The following is a 22658-nucleotide window of genomic DNA, read 5'->3' on the forward strand; positions in this document are numbered from 1 at the left end:
TTGGGTAAACTACGTGCGTTAAAATGAATTACAGATTTGTGCGACGAAGACGACTTTCTGAGTAGTTCTTTTAGTTTATCTACGCTGTAGTACATGCTAAGCTGGTTATCTGATAGGTGATTGTTCATGTGAAGACGGAAAGATCATTGACCCCCGAAATGCGGTGCACACGACTGTCTTTGCACTTGCGGGCTAGAATCCTTCCGTTTGCGGTCCAAAGGAATTCCCACTGTTTCTCTCGTTTCAGTGCAAGTGCTTGCGCAAAGAGCCGCTTGTTTTCGGGGGTCAAGTGATCGTTGATGTAGATGGGCTTTAGGTTGTCGTTTACCGTTGTGAAACCGATAGTTCCGGCAGTCAGTCGCGCCTTTTTCGCCTTTGCAGCGAACTCCGTTTTCTTCGCGCGTGAACAAAATCGTGCAATTATGTGCCGCACCTCCTTTGCCGGAACACGGTGCACAACATCGATGTCAGCATCACTAACAGCACAACCAACTTTCTCTCCTATCTGCTTCAGGATTGCTGGGCAGCACTCTCCCTGGGTCGAGGGAACGCCTTTTATTTCTAGGTCATTGTTGCGGGAATATTGCTCAAGCTCAGCCACGCGCATGGTTAACTCGTGGTTTTCCCGGGTCAATTCCTTGTTATTTTTGGCAAGGGTAGCTTGGTCTTCTTTCATCTTCTCGTACAGCTCATTAAACATGTTGAAGCTTTTCCGCATTTCTTTAACCTCTTTTGTCAAAGTTTCAACAGACTTTGCGAGTTCCGCGTTCGTTACCATCATAGACTATCTACGCACAAGGGTAATAACAAATGGCAGCACAGGTGCGGCAAGAAAATACGCATACAGGAAGGCTTCGGCGAGCAACAACCAACCTGCGTAGATAGGAATGCGGTGAGCTTGCTGGATCACCGTGTGGCCGCAACCCTGCTGCCGAGTGCCGGGTGCCAAGAGGTGCAGGCCTTTATAGTCAACAGGCGGGACCGATGCAGGTGGCGCTTGGTCGTCCTGGATTGGCTGCGCAGACTTGTTGCTCCGAGGCCTCGAATGCGCACTCCGTCAGGCCGGGCCGTCGCACGCGGCGATTACCACCAATAACTGCGTAGATAGGAATGCGCTGAGCTTGCTGGATCACTGCCGCAACCCTGCTGCCGAGTGCCGGGTGCCAAGAGGTGCAGGCCTTTATAGTCAGCAGGCGGGACCGATGCAGGTGGCGCTTGGTCGTCCTGGATTGGCTGCGCAGACTTGTTGCTCCCAGGCCTCGAATGCGCACTCCGTCAGGCCGGGCCGTCGCACGCGGCGATTACCACCAATAACTGCGTAGATAGGAATGCGGTGAGCTTGCTGGATCACTGCCGCAACCCTTCTGCCGAGTGCCGGGTGCCAAGAGGTGCAGGCCTTTATAGTCAGCAGGCGGGACCGATGCAGGTGGAGCTTGGTCGTCCTGGATTGGCTGCGCAGACTTGTTGCTCCGAGGCCTCGAATGCGCACTTCGTCAGGCTGGGCCGTCGCACGCCGCGATTACCACCAATAACTGCGTAGATAGGAATGCGGTGAGCTTGCTGGATCACTGCCGCAACCCTGCTGCCGAGTGCCGGGTGCCAAGAGGTGCAGGCCTTTATAGTCAGCAGGCGGGACCGATGCAGGTGGCGCTTGGTCGTCCTGGATTGGCTGCGCAGACTTGTTGCTCCCAGGCCTCGAATGCGCACTCCGTCAGGCCGGGCCGTCGCACGCGGCGATTACCACCAATAACTGCGTAGATAGGAATGCGGTGAGCTTGCTGGATCACTGCCGCAACCCTGCTGCCGAGTGCCGGGTGCCAAGAGGTGCAGGCCTTTATAGTCAGCAGGCGGGACCGATGCAGGTGGAGCTTGGTCGTCCTGGATTGGCTGCGCAGACTTGTTGCTCCGAGGCCTCGAATGCGCACTCCGTCAGGCCGGGCACGGCCGGACTGCAGCAGCGGCGAGCGCGCACTTTCATACGGCCTGCGCACCCAAGAAGGAACCAATACAGCAGATTCTTTACAGTGGGGGCGCTTCGAACCAACCCTCTGCCCTTCCAACCCGCCTTTCTGTTACTCGACGCATCGCCTCTGGCCGAGCAGCTGTGTGTTTTTGACAGTGCGCTTCGCTGCCGGCGGGCCGCTCAACCCGACCGGAGCGTGAATAGCAGAATCACGTTTAGCTAAGCGATAACCCTATCTCCCTCGACGGGAAATCATTCGCGTCACTGGTCGTGCCCTGTGCGTGTGCAAACCAAGACATCATCCGAAAGGAAAAATAAAAAATAAGAAATGATATTTCAGTCACGGAAAGTGCCGTGTTTATTTGCCTGTTTCACCATTTTCATATAATACAGTCGCTGATAAGATATGAAGGCCTCGCATATTTTTCTTCATGTGCCCCGAGTTAAAATGTTTCTTTCATTTTTTTTATTAGGCGCTTCCGAGTGATAATGTTAGGCTGTTTGACCCAATTAGACCGAAAATTCAGAAGGGGGGAGGAGTCGCCTATTTTAATGACGCACATGTAAATTTACACGGACAGGTATCGCGTTTAGCCACGGCAGGGCTAGAGCAGTGCAACTGCGCGCGCGCCGCCACTCTACCCAACACCACCTAGTCTAGGTGGTGTTGCTCTACCTACCCCGCGCGTGCTGTAGGTCAACCGGCGAGCATAGAGAAAGAAATCTATGCGGCGAGGGTTGGTCCGCAGCGACACGAACTAGCGGCGGTCAAAGGTGGGAACTATACCCGAAGCGCAGGCCGTATGAAAGTGCGCGCCCGCCGCTCCTCCAGCCCGGCCGTGGGCCGGGCCGTCGCACGCCGCAATTACCACCAATAACTGCGTAGATAGGAATGCGGTGAGCTTGCTGGATCACTGCCGCAACCCTGCTGCCGAGTGCCGGGTGCCAAGAGGTGCAGGCCTTTATAGTCAGCAGGCGGGACCGATGCTGGTGGCGCTTGGTCGTCCTGGATTGGCTGCGCAGACTTCTTGCTCCGAGGCCTCGAATGCACACTCCATCAGGCCGGGCCGTCGCACGCGGCGATTACCACCAATAACTGCGTAGATAGGAATGCGGTGAGCGTGCTGTATCACTGCCGCAACCCTGCTGCCGAGTGCCGGGTGCCAAGAGGTGCAGGCCTTTATAGTCAGCAGGCGGGACCGATGCAGATGGCGCTTGGTCGTCCTGGATTGGCTGCGCAGACTTCTTGCTCCGAGGCCTCGAATGCACACTCCATCAGGCCGGGCCGTCGCACGCGGCGATTACCACCAATAACTGCGTAGATAGGAATGCGGTGAGCGTGCTGTATCACTGCCGCAACCCTGCTGCCGAGTGCCGGGTGCCAAGAGGTGCAGGTCTTTATAGTCAGCAGGCGGGACCGATGCAGGTGGCGCTTGGTCGCCCTGGATTGGCTGCGCAGACTTGTTGCTCCGAGGCCTCGAATGCGCACTCCGTCAGGCCGGGCCGTCGCACGCGGCGATTACCACCAATAACTGCGTAGATAGGAATGCGGTGAGCGTGCTGTATCACTGCCGCAACCCTGCTGCCGAGTGCCGGGTGCCAAGAGGTGCAGGCCTTTATAGTCAGCAGGCGGGACCGATGCAGGTGGCGCTTGGTCGTCCTGGATTGGCTGCGCAGACTTGTTGCTCCGAGGCCTCGAATGCGCACTCCGTCAGGCCGGGCCGTCGCACGCGGCGATTACCACCAATAACTGCGTAGATAGGAATGCGGTGAGCGTGCTGTATCACTGCCGCAACCCTGCTGCCGAGTGCCGGGTGCCAAGAGGTGCAGGCCTTAATAGTCAGCAGGCGGGACCGATGCAGGTGGCGCTTGGTCGTCCTGGATTGGCTGCGCAGACTTGTTGCTCCGAGGCCTCGAATGCGCACTCCATCAGGCCGGGCCGTCGCACGCGGCGATTACCACCAATAACTGCGTAGATAGGAATGCGGTGAGCTTGCTGGATCACTGCCGCAACCATGCTGCGGAGTGCCGGGTGCCAAGAGGTGCAGGCCTTAATAGTCAGCAGGCGGGACCGATGCAGGTGGCGCTTGGTCGTCCTGGATTGGCTGCGCAGACTTGTTGCTCCGAGGCCTCGAATGCGCACTCCGTCAGGCCGGGCCGTCGCACGCGGCGATTACCACCAATAACTGCGTAGATAGGAATGCGGTGAGCGTGCTGGATCACTGCCGGAACCCTACTGCCAAGTGCCGGGTGCCAAGAGGTGCAGGCCTTTATAGTCAGCAGGCGGGACCGATGCAGGTGGCGCTTGGTCGTCCTGGATTGGCTGCGCAGACTTGTTGCTCCGAGGCCTCGAATGCGCACTCCGTCAGGCCGGGCCGTCGCACGCGGCGATTACCACCAATAACTGCGTAGATAGGAATGCGGTGAGCGTGCTGGATCACTGCCGGAACCCTGCTGCCGAGTGCCGGGTGCCAAGCGGTGCAGGCCTTTATAGTCAGCAGGCGGGACCGATGCAGGTGTCGCTTGGTCGTCCTGGATTGGCTGCGCAGACTTGTTGCTCCGAGGCCTCGAATGCGCACTCCGTCAGGCCGGGCCGTCGCACGCGGCGATTACCACCAATAACTGCGTAGATAGGAATGCGGTGAGCTTTCTGGATCACTGCCGCAACCCTGGTGCCGAGTCAAAGAAGAACAAAGGATTCAAGAAAACAGGACATCCAGTGAATGCTGTAGGGAGCGCGGAAACTCCTTCTCCTTGTCGGACACCGACATACGAAACGTGGTCAAATGAATGTTGCGGAACCGTTCTGCCATTTTTCGCAATCGTTGAAGTAGCCGGAAAATCGCTTCGAATGGAGCTCGACACGGGTGCCAGCGTCTCCATCATGGGAGAGAAAGCTTTTAATGGGCGCTTTCCTGAGCTAACAATAGAGCCCTCAGACGTTGTTCTGAGAAGCTATTGCGGAAAAGTAACACCTGTCAAGGGTAAAGTTACCGTTCCGGTACAGTTTGGCAACCGGCAAGCGACCTTGCCGCTCTTTCTCGCCCCTGACCAGTGTCCTACACACCTAGGAAGGAACTGGATTAGTGCTCGCGATCTAGACCTCACCGAAGTTCAGTCCATCAAGTCACTTTAGAGCGTAGACAAGCTGCTGTCGCGCTACAAGAGCGTGTTCCACGAAGGTCCTGGAACCCTCAAGGGAATGAAAGCCAAGCTATTCGTAAAGGAAGGTGCAGTTCCAAAGTTTTATCAATCCACGCACGATTCTGTTCGCACTTCAGGACAGGGTTGCAGAAAAGCTGGAAAAAATGCAACGCGAAGAAGAACTCGTACCTGTCAGAACGTCTCAATGGGCAGCCCCGATCGTTCCAGTTGCGAAGGAAGACGGCAGCATTCGCGTGTGCGGAGATTTCAAGCTGACGATTAATCCTGTCGTGGTGCTAGAAAAGCGCCCAGTGCCGAGAGTCGAGGACCTGTGGGCCAAGCTTTTCGGAGGTCAGAAGTTTACGAGGCTTGATTTGAAGGATGCGTACCAACAAGTGGAGCTGGACGAAGCATCGTAGAAGCTTTGCACGATCAACACGCCGCAAGGTCTTTTTAAATACACCAGGCTTCCCTTCGGCGTTTCCTCAGCTCCAGCCATTTTTCAGAGAGAACTGGAGAACTTGTTGCAGACCTTGCCTTACGTCGCCGTGTATTTCGACGACATCATTGTGACCGGAAAGAACGACGCCGAGTACTTCACAAATGTGAACCGTGTCCTGCAACGCCTCGAAGATGCAGGCCTGAAGTTTAAGCTAGAAAAATGCACTTTCCTCGCCAACGCGGTGGAGTACCTCGGACACGTCATCGGCGCAGAGGGCCTGCGCCCAACACCGAAGAAGGTTGAGGCCGTCTTGAAGGCGCCAAGTCACGGGGACGTCCGACAGCTGCAAAGCTACCTGGGGCTCATCAACTTTTACAGGCGTTTTCTACCAGACCTGTAATCCGTGCTCCGACCGTACTTGCTGCTCGTGAAAGACGCGCGGTGGAAGTGGACGGCGAAAGAGGAAGAAGGAAGGAAGAAAGAATGTAGAAGAAAGGCAGGAAAGTTAACCTGGCTAGAGCCCAGTTTGCTATCCTGCACGTGGGAAAGGGGAAATGGGCAAAAAAGAGAGAGAAAAAAAAGAGGCAAAGTTGGACCAGACACGTATGCCCCGCACTGAGGCAAAGAAGCTTTCAATAAAAGCAAGGAGCTGCTGACTTCCGCACCCGTCCTACAGCACTTCGATCCGACAAAGCCCATCGTCCTGAGCTGCGATGCTTCGCCGTACGGCGTGGGAGCTGTTCTCGCACAGCGAGACGAAACTGGAGAGTACCCAGTGGCTTTTGCATCGCGTAGCCTTCTGCCAGCAGAGCAGAAGTACAGCCAACTTGAGAAAGAAGCCTTGGCCATAATATTTGGAATCACCAAGTTCCATCAATACCTGTGGGGCCATGATTTCGAGGTAGTAACGGATCACAAACCCTTGCTGGGACTGCTGGGACAGGGCAAACCGATTCCAGAGCGGTCATCACCCCGAATGATTAGATGGGCACTTACGCTTTCGGCGTACATATACCAGCTCATCTACTGACCGGGAGCATGCATCAGCAACGCCGACGCCTTGAGCCGGCTGCCGCTACCTGCACAAAAAACGTACGTCCCTCAGCCCTCAGATATCTTCATGCTTCAAGGATCCTATTCACGACTCCTGTCTCCTTCGACTATTTCGAAGGCAACCCTTCGTGACCCCATATTGTCTCGTCTGCTTCGAGCATTAATGTCAGGTGACGAGATTCCGCAAGGAAAAGAATGGTCGCTCTTTCAAAAGTGCCAGACGGAGTTCAGCGTTCACGAGAACTGCGTTTTGCGGGGTGCCCGTGTTGTTATTCCCGAGTCCCTACAGGCAGACGTTCTAAGCTTGCTCCACGAAACACATCCTGGAGTGGAGAAAATGAAAACAGTCCCGCAAAGCCACGTGTGGTGGAAAGACATTACCGACAAAGTGAAGCACTGCCAGTCGTGCCAAGAAAACCAGCGCATGGGAAGGAGAGTTCAATCGACTCCCTGGCCGTTCCCGAAAAAACCGTGGTCGCGACTACATGTGGACTTCGGCGGGCCATTCAAAGGCCATTACTTCTTTGTTTTGGTCGACGCGTTTTCAAAATGGGTGGAAGTGGTCCCAGTGACTTCACCATCTGCGGAGAGTACTATCAAGTGCCTGCGGAAAATGTTCTCCACGCACGGATTGCCGGATACAATTGTATCGGACAACGGCACTGCGTTTACCAGCGACAAGTACGCTGACTTCCTCACTCGCAACGGGATTCGCAGAATTCTCGTGCCCCCCTACCATCCTGCTTCGAACAGCGCCGCTGAACGTGTCGTCCAACCCATCAAGTCGAAGCTCAAGAAAGCTCAGCCGGGGGATTTTCAGACGAGCATCGACCGCATCCTCCTCTACTACCGGACTACGAAGCACTCGTTGGCAGGGTTGACACCCTCTGAGCTCCTCATGGGGCGAAAACTTCAAACAGCTCTCTACCGGCTGCATCCGAACCTGCGAGCAGACGTGGAGTTTAAATTACTCAAGCAGAAGCTTCGCTGCGACGAGAATGTCCGCAGGGCGCCTATGTTTTCGCCCGGAGAGCCTGTATTCGCACGAAACTTTCGCCCAGGCCCCACTTGGATTCTCGGAACTGCCCGGAATTCCACAAGCTCGTCTTCAATTGAGATAGAGGTGCAAGACGGGACAGTCTGGAACAGACATGGGGACCACGTTCGACCGGGAATCGCTCCCTGCATTATCTCCGAAGACGAAGAGCTGCCGCAAACCACACTTGAAACTGCCGAAAGCGGCCAGACCGACGCCGGAGGCAACACAACACCGGATTTACTGTTTATGCTGACGCCTCAACCGCCGAGCATCGTTCGCCAGCCGAGCCCCGCTTCACAAGCAACGGGGCCAGACACGAAGCTTGAACCGCAAGAGGGGTAGCACCGCCATCTTCGGCGCTCGCGCCGACGACGGAAAGCCGCCAGCTATTACGCACAGTGAAGACGGGCTCCCCAAGTGGTGAACTCGTCAAATGGGGGAGGAGTGTTATATTCGTGTATTCCACTGTACTACGAAGCGAGAGGCTGCAAGCGAGGGGCCGCCTGTGCCCGCCACTGCTCCGCTTCTCGGGCGCGGGGCAAACGAGGGAGAGGGCGATCTCTTGTAAACAATAAACGCTCCCACGATTTCTAGCGTGGGAAGCCAGTCGTCTCTACACCAGCAGTGCGTCTGCTCCTCCTTCGCGGCGCTCAGCGCTGCCGCCCTGTCTGGGCGCCTTCGTCACGTCCTTACTTCTGGGGTTTCCCCTGAGACGATCATAACAAAAGGGCTCAACGAATTTTAAGTGCGAATGCACTTTATAAGCGACCCCAAACCATCCACCGCCGGCGGCGGCGGCGGCGGCGTCCGCAGCGCTCCTCTATATTTAAAAAAAGAAACAGCATCCGGCGCCAGGTTTCGATCCGAGGACTTTGCGGCCGCAGCGCGACGCTCTACCGACCAAGCCACGGACGCGACGGTGATATCAGTGTTAGTGACGCGCCTTATATCTTTAACGCATTCAAACTACGTCGTCAGCGGCGTGCGTTGGCGACTCAGCGGCGTTATAGCGGCTTGATAACTGCGTGGTGTACACGTGATACTACAAACCCGATGGAAGAGATGGAAGAGAAGGCGGCGAGGCGGTGGGCTGCGGGGGCCGAGCGCAAGCGCCGCAAGCGGGCCGACAACCGTGCATTCGCACTTTCACATTCTCCCCCTCGGGGAAATGCGGGGGAATTTTTTTCTCTGGAATGTCTCTTATAACGTTTTTGTTCACATGAAGGATTTTAGGTCGTGCCAAGTTATCAAAAATGAAGTATATCGTAGATACCTTGCAATGTTTTCGGGGATGAAATGTTTTCGGGGAGTGACTTTATACCAAAATAGCACTCGCCTATGAAGGTTTAAAGCAACTCACACGGCAGAATATGATCACCGGAACATATGACCGTCATCAAACTAAGGAGTACAGCAGAGCGTGTCGCTTTTAGTGCTATCAGAAGCGTTTTACGGCCATGCTGTAAACCAACGCTAATGAGAAAAAAATGATTAGCGCTCGCATTATATCATAGGTGCGCTCACTCGGCGACTGGGTTTCTCGTCACCGGCACGTATTACGAACGTCATGGAAGCTACCGGAGTACGCGACAACGCTGTTCGCCCACACTAACGGCTCGCGCATGAGAAGGTATGCAGGATTGGAACTATTGTAAGCAGTAGTGAAGAATACCTTTATTACGACAACCTGTTTCGGTAGAAACTGGCATGAGTGTGCGTCCAGTCACGTTATAACGCGCAAGCTCGAAGGTGTCCTTTCAGCCTCGGTTCTGCGAGGTGAACTACCAAAATTCTTCGAATTAACCCTGAAAGTTGTTCTCCCCATACCACTAATTACGAACCACATTGTACCCCCATTTTTATGTATTTTGTTTGAGTGTTGGCTAATTTCTGCACTCAAGCATTGCTACAGTGACTGACACAAAGAAGAAGTGACCGATTAGCAGTTTTTTAGAAAGCTTCGTTTCATGAACTCGCGTTTAGCGGGCTGCGATTTTGTTTATCTTTTGTTTGCAGCGACAGCGGAAAGGAGTGTCAAAATCCAGAACATGTATACAGCTTTAGGGGGACAATCAGCCGGGCTCAGCGGCGTGGAGACTGTGTTCGTGGTATGAGGGCGCGGCGAAGTTGCATAACGAACTCACGATTTTCACAATGGTCATTGCAATTTACGTGAACCAGGAAATAAATATCTTTTCTTTGTTACCTTTGTACAGGGAACAGTTGCAGGCTGAGAATTTAAAGGATGCGCCAGCCTTCAACGACACGATTAGAACTCACTCAAACTTTTTCTCCGCTTTATTTTTGTTCTCACCTGTGACGGCCAAAAAGATATCGCGCAATATAACAGTTTCATAGATTCATATCCGTGCTTGTAACCACAGCAGTGTGAAAAATATATGCGATAGATTCTCATGTACACACATATTTTACGGATCTGCTGCAATGTTAATTCCGAGTGACAAAATCACCTTAGTAGAAAAATACCTGCAATCACAATATAAATAAAAACGGAAACATATTTTAACTTGAAACTATCTTTGGCTGCTTGCTAACGACTTGCGCCCGTGGGTGCGGTCCTCGCCAAAGCAAAAGGGGATTAGAGCCACCTATGAACGAGCGAAAGAGGGCCCTCGTTCGTGGATATTAAGGAAAGACGCAACACACACGTATCAACCACTTAAATGAATAATGACGCATGCTTTGACACACCTGATGACGTCGGTCGACTCTCTAGTGCGAACCACTTGTAACCCAGCACTCAGAAAAAAATTGTATGCGTCCGCCGCGTAGCCAGTTTCTAAGCATGGACCTCTTCTTCGTCCAACTAGCATGCCATTCTTTGTAACCTTGACAACACAATGTTTGCCGTGTGCAGACCGTTAGAAGTGACGGCTGCACTTTGCTATCACCGCCACTGTGCGCAGTGCATGCCGGGGGTGAGAGAGTAACGTCTCCGCGCTAAAATTCTCAAAGGGAAGTAGTATGCACCGCTGTTGCTAAGTTTCGGAATATCGCGCGTTGCTGTAGACGCCGTAATGTCTATGTCGTCCTTCATGCTGTGCCATGATAGGGTTATTTTCTTTGTGGGTATTTCATTTAGTTGGCGAAGCAGGTGGCATTGTGTCACGAAAAATCCGGCAATTTAGTGACATAATAACCAACATGTGCTATCGTGATTAGTAGGCGTGCGTTTTTTTCATGTAATCAATCATGAAATAATTGCGATATTTCATTCTTACTTTTTACATTCGGCGAAATTCCGAGTCATTTTCGGGTTGTTTTGCATGTGTACCAGCTGAAAAATAGTGGAGATGGGCCATGTATAAAAATGGGTACGATCATTTCTTCGGTCACTTCTTAGGGGATATGCAGTGACATGTTTGGCTCAGCTCTAGGTGTGCTGCTTTTGCTGCCATAGAAAATACGAATAAAGCAATCCTCATATCTGATGTAATGAACTGGCTTTTAATTTGGAGTTAGTAGACTTCACTTGAAAGCAAAAAGTTCGTTCACCTGTTTTTTGAAATCAAGAAAACTTATTTGACATTCAGCTCGTGGTAGTCTGGGAAAATAAGCGGTCAACAGCGACGCCTTGCGACTGAAATTTGTTCGGCAAGAGAGCTGCGGTGTTTCTAAAAAATAAGGTACTGTTGTTTGGAAGCCTGACATTTTAAAGAGACATTATTCAACATGTACTGTATTCTTTTCAAGGTTTAAGTAATATATGTTTTCACGCGATTGGCTGTACAGCGATTGCTGTTTGTAACGAAAATATTATTGCATCGCCAGAAATGCCGCATCACTTTACGAAGAGCCAAACTTCAACCTACAAAATATATGATGACGCCGTGTTTTGAACAACAATGTTTTTGAGGCTGCGCACGTTCGTTTTGTTGGCATGCCCAAGAAAAATGATTGCCCTGTTTGACGATGCACAGATGAAGAATGGTGCTCGGTACGGGCGTTCAAGATATATCCCTTTGCTTTTTAAGCACGACTTTAACAGCTGCTTCACACGCGTAAACGTCAGTACATGCAGCACACGAGTGACCAAAAGAAGAGCTAGCGTTAGTAGTCATGCGGCATAACACCAGGCCTTTCAACGCGCGCGTCTACGGAAAATATGTATCCGAACTGCGATCACTACTCGCGAGTCTGGACAGCTTGAGCCTGATGTTGGAGAAAACACGCTTTTATGTATAAGAAAAATGTAGCACTCTTTTGGCATGAGAATCAGGATATTAATGTCCAGTAGCATTGACTCCCGATGGCGGAGGCAAATAGCTGTTTTCCGGTACCGCAAAGTTTTTTCAAAGAAAGCAAAAAAAAAAAAGACGTAACCGAAGGCACCCGTAATAATGTTCTTTTTTTTAGGATGGAACGATAGCTGCAGGTGAACTCCAGGTATGATTGGGAGGGGAGAAAAGCGTATTGTGGGATGTGGGAGACTGTCGGACCCACTAATTTTCTCTTGCATTTTCGAGCAGATAGGTGTTTCCTGTAGTTCAATAAGTAGTCTAATGACGGCCCGTTCAGAGATAAATCAGAGAACATAGACTGCAGTTTTGTTGGGGCATACACTTGTCAAATATATTCACCGGGGCAGTGTAACAGTTTAACAGTGTAACAGTTTACAGGCTTCGCACGTGTAAAAATATCCTCGATTAGGGGTTTTCCAAGTGTTACAGTCAGTGACCATTCTATGTTGCTGATCAGCGTAATTTCCAACCGTTATGATTTCTCCGAACGGCTGTCGTCGGCGTATAACATGAGGGACGTCTGTACGAAAGCGAGAAATTTTACACGGGTATGCTTGCTTTTCCAATTTGCAACAGCAAAAACTTTCGTGCAATCCAACGGTGTTAAAAAAGGACGTTTGAAGCGCCAGCAACATCCTTAGATTAGTTTTGAAGAAAAGCACGTACTCTCATCGGAAGGTTTAAGCTATCGATAAAAAAGACACGAACTGAAACGATTCTTCCAGCTGTATGATTGCCGCAGATACACGTTTCCATCAAATTACCACACTATCAGGACCTGGCAGCGCCCGCGAATCACTTTGGTTCATATTCGGAATTTTTAAGTATGCGGTTTGATTCTTTTGCACTGCCTGGTAATGTTTTAGGGTCTGTGTACGGAATGCTCGAACGCTTGCTGCAGTTAGGTGAGGAGCACTAACCTTGGCTCCTTGAATGCCAGTGTAGAAACGTAATAACCTTTGTAAACTCAGTGCTGAAGAACATGCCCAAACCGCTGGTCGGGAACCACTGCAGGAGACCTGTTTACATTAAAAAAGAGAAACCCCTGTTTGTTTGCTTCCTTTGTCTTCATTAGGATCCCTAAACAAAGATTGCAGCCTTATTTAGTGGCAACACTCCTTATCTTGTTCACAGCCTTACACTTGTATATTTAGGGTTTTTACTCTACGCCCAGCGTTTCTGGGTTGGCACCTGTTACTTGAAGGAGAGGGGGCGGCGCTTCGACCCGCTCGGCATCAATAACTTCTGATGCCATTTTGCGGCTGTGCATCCCTGGTTGAAATTTTGACTACTTTAGCTTTATATTTAGCACCGAAAATTTGCACGTAGTTGGAGGAAGATATTTTCAGCGATGCAGTGCTTGGGTTATACTTGGAGGCTGCACTTCTGAGAACGCAAGCAAGTTGTTATTGCGGGTCAAGCCTCTGCGGTGGCCTCTTAATTTTGCTTCGAGGATTTAACTATTTAAAATTATTTTACAAACAACGTGGGTCATGCTTTAGTCTAGAGAACAAACAATACATCATGAGCCATTCTGCTCTGCGAAAGTGGATTACCACCACAGGTTTTTAACACAAAGAAATGACACAAAATTCACTTGATAGGTAAGAGCAAGTTTTATTGCGAAAGCATTGAGCCTCCCTTTAAGCGTTGATGCGGCGTCCGGCTAGGGTGAAACGTACAGGTTATCCGAAAAATGAACGGCAGCACAAAAAAAGAAAGCAAACAAAAAAATTATGTGGGTGTGTCAAGACGTAAGAAGTCAGGGCCAATACCTATTCGCTGCACCATCGCCCAGACGCGGTTTTAGGAAGGAAAATGTGGACCTAGTGAATGAGTTGTTGCGTTTGACGTGGATGTTATATATCGCGTTTGAACCTTCCACGGAAATTTCACGTGGTTCAGATGAGCCACACGACGAAGAAGACGACGAAAGACCGATGTACGTGCAGCACGCAGCGGTATTTGTGTGCTTTGTGTGAACTTGTAGGAGCAAGACGCCTGATTTCATGGATGTGCGGCTTCTCGTCTCCTTTCTCGGGTGGCATTCCACGCTGAAGCACTGTTTTCCCACAACGTAAACGTGTTAGAGACATGTGCCGAGAAATACAGGAGTAATTCTTGCATGCTAATTGCAGAAGTAGCAAAGCGCGTGTACATAAGTGGCGCATATCTAGGGCTTACAAATAAGTTACGTGTTGGGCCCTTGGTCTAACTGAAAACGAGGATCTCGAGAGACAAATGCTGCATTGAAGTTTCTGCGAAGTACAGGACTTGATCAGACTCTTTAGGAAGGGCTTCATTAGTGAGCGTATCGTCGTCATCATGGTCATAATCCTCACCTAACCAAGTTCATTTCTTCTCATACATCTTATGTAGCAAGCTGGGTGCCTTTGCCAGGCTAACCTGACCTGTAGACTAAAGACTATTCTCTCTCTCTCTTTCTCTCTCCTTCTCTCTCTCTCTCTCATTCTCTCTCTCTATCGGGCTGAAAAGGCGAAGGAGAAAGCGAAAATTTCGACCAAAACAATCCCCTTACGTGGGTGCCCACACATACCCTATAGGAAAAGAACACGAGAAAAAAAGAAAGAAAACCACATAAAAGGAAAAGTTAACCATAGGCATGGGAATGAGGGAACACAATCTCATTACAGAAGGTCCACATGAGCACGCTAACTACAGCAGTAGCAAAGCCGGTCTATACGTAAGGGTATATATGCCAGACTAACCCGGATGATCGGCCAAGCCTTTCAGTAATAGTGACTGAGACGAAGGAAACAACGCTAAGTGAAAGGGATCATAAGAAAGGTAATAGGAGGACACAATCCCACCTGAAGGCCTACATGAGTAATGCGAGCATGCTATTACAATAGTAATGAAGGCACGTGTACCCTAATAGCAGATATCTTTCGCTAAAAACGGCGATAAGCCAATCCCCTCAGGCATAGTTATGCAAAGGGAAAACGACTCGATCTGAAAGGATAATAACGAAAGTAATAAAAAGGCAGTCGCACCAGCAGACCACTTTCTCATTACCTGTGCTGTCTCTACGGCCGTATCTATGAAGCGTATACCCAAGCAGCGTCTGTAAAACGTGGCCGCCCACGGGTCTATGCCTAGAATAAGTTCCAAGAAAGCACAAAAATCCCGCACTGGGAGCAAACCAGTTTCGCTGCAAGTAAAACCCCTACTCGCCGACCCCAATGTAACCGTTACGATCTGGAGATTATACCCAAGATATATTGCTCTCGTGACGAAGAGAACGTCGCAACAGCAGGGCATACGTAATCACGACAGACCTACCATTAGACAAAGAGGATCGGCCAGCTGGAAATAAGGCATAAAGTTTTCGCAATCCTACATTAGGCGGCCTTAGATATCTTCCTGAATTTTTGTAATTCCTCTTGATCATTGACTGCGGTCATCTTTAAGAGAGACATACGTACGCACACGCACTGTTATTTGTGCTATATTGACCTTGAAAACGGTCACTATTGATAACTGATATACTGGAAATGCATATCCAACTGATAAGATGCATAAGCTTGGGGTCTCATGATGTTTTAATCTTGAAAACCGTGGCGGTTATTGCCCAACCTATTCAAGGTGCCCATCCAAGTAATGAGACGTATAAGCTGGAGGTCAAAGTCACGTTTAAAACGGTCTACAACTTTGGTGACGCGTGCTGGTAGTACGCATACTGGGACGTTCGTTTCTCAACGCCTCGCTCTATGAACCGCCTTGCGCGTCAAGAACACTTGTTGGAGGAGGACGTAACTTTATTGTGTCCATAGAAAAGGCCTCATTAGGACCGTTGTGCTTCAGACAGCACCCAGGATGGGGTGGCTCCTAGCTGCGTTTCCGGCCCTCCGGACTGCCCACTGTTGGATATCAGGATCCTCTCTAAGCAGCACCGCCCCCCACCGCTCCTTGCTGGTGATAATAAATGTGCCTTCAGGGTTGCTGAAGTCGGTACTTCGTATAGTAGGGACTTGCCAGGTAATGTGTGCCAAACTCGCAAGCTGCGGGTAGTGTTTGCGTTTACCGTCGCCAATGTGTTTCTGAAAGTGCTTGTAAAGACTCTGGTTTGGTATAGTGTTAGTCCGGCGATGAATGTTTTTTGGTCACCGAGGGGTCACTTCCGTATTTCCGTCTCTCGCCTTTACATTCATTGATCGAGCATGTCTCAATAAGTGCAGAGGCCATCTTTGGTGTTGTCGGTAGACTGCAGGGCGGGTTGCAGGGGCTCTCGGTAGGTAAGTGCTCGAACCGCCTCGTTGGCCCATCCATTGTCCTCCACCGCCAGGTGTGTTGGTGTCTATACTCAACTGGCTCTGGTGTTTTGATGCTTCATTTGATGAGCAAGGACTCATAGCGCCACTCTGGAAATTCTCCCCATTCTGAAGTTGCGGGTTGTGGCTAGGAGTCGCTTACAATTTTCCTCGCTTGGGTTGGGACTAGGGCTAATACCATGGTCAGTTCTTCACCTCCTTCGGGGTGTCGTGTTTAGATAGAGCAAGCGGTGATAACCTTTCCTGCCTGGTAAATAACAAGTGAGACCATTTTTTTTGCTTTCCTTGTAGGAGCAGTGTCCGTGTAAACGATCTGAGCCCATGCAGACATAAAAAATGCACAAAAACAAGCCAAACAAGCTTCGATTAAAGCTGGCCTCTTACGGGTGACAGCACTAAATAAGCTGCTATTAACGGTGAATGTTCCTAAGGCCGTTTAATCAGGCTTTCGTTGTGAAGATCTATACTGCATGTGAGCACGTCCAGACGCTGCTTGGATAACCGGCCTTGTTACGGGCTAGGAAGTGTTACTTACCAACGTTTGAAAGGAGCGCCGCGTGCGCGCGAATACTCACTGTCAGAATAGTCCGCCTAGGGGAACGCAGTCTAGATCCTGAACGTGGTTTTGAGGCAGCGTGCAGTTAAATGTCACAGCAGAGTGGCGTGCCGCGAAAGGGGCGACGGCACCTCCGTTGCAATGGATCCTGATGGTGTAGTGTAACAAATAGGCGGTAGAGTGCGACGTCACTGGAAAGGTGTGTTAGATGGCGCCTACTGGGCACATCGCGACATTCTAGTAGTTTTCGGGCGAAGGTCATATGGCATGTGCTATGTAAAGTGAAGGGGAACGGCATGAGGGTCAACACCCGGGACAGAGTGAGAGAAGTGTTAGTCCGCAGGGAAGAAGAGGTAGTGACGTGCTTAAACCCTGGCACATTTCCTGCTCCAGGTAAGCAGAAGTAATCACAGTTTATTAAAATGACGTTCATGTCCTTAATCAACCACAACTATTGTCAGAGCAAGGTTAAATGTGACAACGTACACTTATGGACAGGGCAAAAGTTTACAGACCACTACAACAGAAATTTTAGGTTATTTTTCTTACGGTAGCAGCCCACAAACTGCGTACGTATGTGAGATGTTGTATAATTACTGAGGTATTGCAAAAATACCGTACATAATACTCTGGGTTGCAGGGCGGCATAGAAATCAACTACAATTGAATTGCTGCTTTCGTAGACCGTAACCTTTTTCTCTGCACGGTGCATACGTTTTACGTTCGTTGTACAACTACCCACCAATTTGCCATAAACTGTTTTCATTGGCCTGTCCACAAAAGTGGGCTGTCTTAAAAGGGCAGGGGACAGATCTTTGTCGATTATTATATTTTTTTCAGATGAAAGGGCATCATTTAAAAGTTTTTAATCCGAAATGGTTTTCCCGATGGCGCCTTGGAACTTCTCAAATCGAAATTTATATATCTACCAGCTATATGTCTCCCGCCAGAAGGAATGCTGGCAACCATGACAGTGAGCTTTGCGATGAGTTGCTTTTAGCGGCACGTGAGATTGAGAGGTATTTAAAAACTTGTAGCCGGCTAAAACAACAATAATGAGCAACCTTTCGTATTCATGCATACCGTTTTTGAATCATCCGTTGAAATCAACGTACTGTTTGGACACGTAACGTAGTGTCACTTTTAAACGCCACATGGGGTCACCTTTTGGCTTCGCAAGTTTTAGTGCAAAATTAAAATTATTTCCTCCTGTGTATTTAGAATCCCTTGTGGTTACCTCCGTGTATAAAACGCCGTCTTTCATATGAGCTAGGCGACATGTACTCAAAATATCGGTTGGCTGACACTTTACATCACGCCTGCTGTCTGCCGCGCCTGCAAGTGCGTTGAAGTATACAGCGTGACGAGCTACTAGCGTGCCGGCATGCTGGCTACCCTTCGTACAACAGTGCTGCCTGTTTGTAACGGCTCTTTGCATTCGCAACGGGTGCTCTGTGACGTATCCAGCCGGTTCAAACTGCTTTCGAAGGGCGACGTGGCAGGTGCCACCATTCCTTTATTATCGCAACATGTTAAGGTGATTGACCAGGTTTTTGGTAACTGTACCCACATGCAAGGTGCAACAGTGCTTAGCTTCCCTGCACATTTTTCCACAGGGAAGTACGGCGCAACAAATTCCCGACGGGAAGGATTAAGGCGGAAGTCTTCAGTGCCGCATTGATAGAAAAAGCAGTGTTGTAGTTATTGTCCAGTACAGAATACGGCCGCCACTGCAAAGAGTAAATATAAAACACATTTCAGTTGGTATTCGATCGAACCCGGGTCTTCATAGGAGGAACCAAGGGCGTTACCACAGCCCCTGCTCAGCACGTTTCCACCGGTGGAACAAGAGGTAGCCTAATGCGTGCATTCCGAGGCTATATCGCGGGACAGGTGAACGCGACGGCGTGTGAGTACAACGGGTGCACACCAGCCTCCTCGGAAAACCACGATTCTAGGGGAGCTGTGGCGTGGGAAGTGTCGCCAAACGACGAGTCTAAATACATCGCGCCAATATAGAAAGAAATTAAAGGAGAAAAAAGGCGCGAACACTATGTAGCACTAAAACAAGTCTTTAATAAGAAGCAGATTTCGCTGCCCCATGGGATTTTTTCGCGACAAGGGTTAGGACAAGCTGCAGAAGGTACATGAAGATCTTCAAATCTATAAAAAGAGTTCTATTTGCGTGTAAGCGTACGTGTCTCGAAAGGTTTGTATCGAGTTCATACATTATCTATTTGTCACAAGTAATTCACGTGATCACTTCTCAACCTCTGCTACTGAACTTTAAAATAGTGTTTGGCAATTGCAATTCAACTCAGCCTCACCGCAAGTAGCCTCCTAGGTTCTTCAGAGCCGCAGCAATGCCCAACTGGCGTGCTGGGGTGCGACATGACATGTTGAACAAACCGCTGTAGTGTCCACTTCGTTCATCCTCTATCGATCGCCCTCCTCCCGCCATGAGCTCTGATCTCGCACTGCTTTAGCGCTATACCTTTGGGGCTGCCTACAGTCATATCCGAGTGGTTCGTGGGGGAATTGAGAATTGATATTCGCCACGCTGACCTGCTCCTCCGCATCCTCGGCAGATATCTGCAAAGGGTGCGGAGGACATATGTTCCATTTTAAAAAGGTCGTTAGCGCTCTTCAGCGTGCAAATAATGCTGAAAAGGCGTGTTGCCGGATTTATCTTACGAAAACAATGCTCTGTGAAAAGATGCTCCAGCAATCCTCCTCTCAATCTGTCTTCTTATTCTGAATACTCGGCATGGGTTATTATGCCATTAAAGCTGCTTCATACAACCAGTAAAATGTAACAATGAGGACAGTAGCACGGAAGGAATGAGGTAAAGACGAAACCAAATCCATTTATGTCAACAATTCTTTATAGTAGGTGCGTGCCCGAAACAGAAGTACAGCAATTATCTAAAACGGTATATAAATCAATACTCTAAAACGGTATACAAACAAGGCATGAGAATAGTGCACCTACCTACTATGCGAATAGTGTACCGTCTTTGTAAGCTCATTTGTCGCAATCGCGAACAAAAATGTACAATTTATAGGAATGCTAACGGCAGGAAATGAATAAATGCGGGTAATGTAGACGTGGAAATGCTGATGAACTATGCAAATTTTGGCGAATTGCCGTGCAAAATAACTGTGCCAAGCAGCATGGCAATCTGGTATAAGAATAGCTGTAGCATTGTAAAGGTGTTTGAGAACTGCAAGAGCAAGATGGAAAATTGAGGCTTACCTACTTTTTGATATCAGCCAGAAATGCCGATATGCGACGAAAGGTAAATTCTCAGGGTGGGCTTAGCCGCAAAGCAGTTACAGAAACAAATATGGCCGCATGGAAGATACTATTGAGTGGAAGGCGAAAAGCGAAATACCGTTGGTTTTTTTTTTTTCGATCATACAGTTCACCTTACTGTCGTGTGCAGTTGAAAATAGGTATGTTCGTGTCTTATACAGTTGTTCCACGTAGAGAGGTGAGCAAGCACAGAAAAAAAAAATGCCTCAGGGTTGTCATTCTAACTATGCTTGAAAGCTTCATCGGTGATTGGTCATTGTCGTAGTCTCTAGCGCACAACAGAGATATTGCTCCAGCCTGCGATGACAACTCTTGTCTCGGTGGCTTGAGTATCAGTATGGGATACATTCAGTGGCAACATCAAGTGCAGTGTTGCGTTCTAGCTGAGTGCTTGACGGTAACCACGTTTCAGCCGAAAGCGAGCCCTGCGGTGAGTAGGGCAATGGCATCATCGTGATTATTAGCCAGTGTATGGACGTTGCGAGAGCAAGTGCTCTGAAAATTGCTTGCAAACTGTCGTGCGCTACATCACAGATAAATTCGTCCCTCGGGTTGCCCACATGAACATTCTGTATCTGGCTCACTACCCAGCAATTAGGCCCTTCCCAAGCCATAAATTAACGAAACAATAGTTCCCCATTGGCTGCACCCCAATCTTTCTGGCACCACCGCGCTCGAAACATGCACACACATGGGTAATTGCTCGACTTGTACTTATCATGCTATGCGATGCGGACTCCACTTTGCTGACAACCACGGCCGTTCTTTGCAATCCCGTAATTACGTCCCTAGTTAAAGACGGTGTGGTAAGAGCTAGGTAAATGAGCTCCATTACGACAATTTTATGCTCATCCCCAATTTGGCCCTTATCACAGCGCGTGCGAAAGTAACTGGGTAGTTGTTTTTTTGCATACACGGGAGCCCGCGTCTGTGCAACACCATGGTCCATTCCTTGACGAGCACGTCTGGGCCCGGGCGTTTGTCTGCGATGGGTTTTTTGCGTGCTGGTCATAGAGACATCTTGTACCAAGATCGCATCGCCGACACGGGTCTCCTTACCAGTCAACCTCACATTCGGCGACACGTTGTCTAACGAGCCTCCCGGTAACCCTAACTGAAGTTCGTGTCCGTCACACACAACGGCTCTCGACACTTCCACTTTGCTTACGAATTCCTACTCACTATCACTTGTAATGCTGCTGCCTCCACGTTGTGTAATATCTGCCACTTCATTCGGACACGAAGGCGGGCGTAAAAGTTGACTGAGAAATGTGGAGAAAAATCGCGATCAAATGTGTTATTTCCGCAAGGAATGCTGTTTTGTAGAAATGCAGGGCGTTGCACTGTCCTGGCTGTGGGGTTCTCGGCCAAGAATGCTACGCATTCAAAAACAAATCGGAGCACGAAAGAAAATCGTGCAGCAAGCACCAACCATGTACTGCTCTCTATCTGCAGAAAAATGCATATTTGTTTAAGTTACCACCATAATACTCATAATGTAAACCAGATTACTAGACCAAGGACATCTGAAAGCACCAAAAATTAAAAAAAAACAGTAAATGTACAATTACAGAAACCTTGCAAGGCCTTGCAATTGAACCTTTAGGTTGAATCATTTTAACGATGTATTGCTTGAAAATGTGAAGGCTAGAAGCTTAGAGGTTCTGCATGCGAATGAAGTTAGAAGAACCGATTCAGAGGCCGTATAAACCAGAAGCATGCGTTTTGAGAATAATTTTCTACGCCACTCATCAACCTCTGCGGCCCCTCCTGATTACCGCCTCAGAGCGAATTCCAGCAGATTAAGGCCTTTTAAAATTTTCGATCTGTTCTTGACCAGAGGCTCCGAAGAGGTGACCCATTTTTCAAGAAACATAGCGGACGCGCTTTCAGTGTTCTTATCCTTGATGTCAAAAATTTTTACCACATCACCCCCCCCCCCCCAAAAAAAAACAAAAAAACCTTAACGTGTTGCGAAGAGAACATCGACACCTCTGAAGATGTGGCTTTTCAAAACAATGCGGGAGTGATTCTTCCAGCGTTTTTTAAGCGAAGCTTCTGTGGAAATGCCACATGGGATAACTACAGTGATCCGGGGTGAATGTAAAAACACAGCGGGGACAGCAGTGAGAGTGCAAACAGAAGACAGTGGAAATGAGATACAAGGAAATGCGCGACCAAAGTTCGGACAGAAGCAAATTTTGAGGAGTAAACTGCAGAGTAAAAGTTAACGGACATGAAAATACAGAGAAAAAGGTGCAGAAAAAGGGAAGAACACCAAGCATATCACCAAAGCAAACGCGTATCACAGCTCGCGTCGTAGTGTCCGCCCAACAAGGCGACCATGCGCGCTGCTTTGCAAGACGAACGCCCCGATGTGTGCGCTATGAGGATGCGGTCACCGCCAAAGTGGGACGTCATCGAGAACAAGATCTCGATCTCAGCTTATACGTCTGATCACTTGGTTATGCGGTCGGAACGGATTAGTTATCATTAATAGGCATCGTGCAAGACCACTAGAGTCAAGTTCGACTTTATGTATGCATGTCGTTAGTAGGTATGACCGCCGTCAGGGCTCAAGAGAAGTAAAA

The sequence above is a fragment of the Haemaphysalis longicornis genome, unplaced genomic scaffold (genome assembly GCF_048455015.1).
Source record: "Haemaphysalis longicornis isolate Haplotype H1 unplaced genomic scaffold, Haemaphysalis longicornis Haplotype H1 scaffold_2, whole genome shotgun sequence".
NCBI classification, from domain to species: Eukaryota; Metazoa; Arthropoda; class Arachnida; order Ixodida; family Ixodidae; genus Haemaphysalis; species Haemaphysalis longicornis.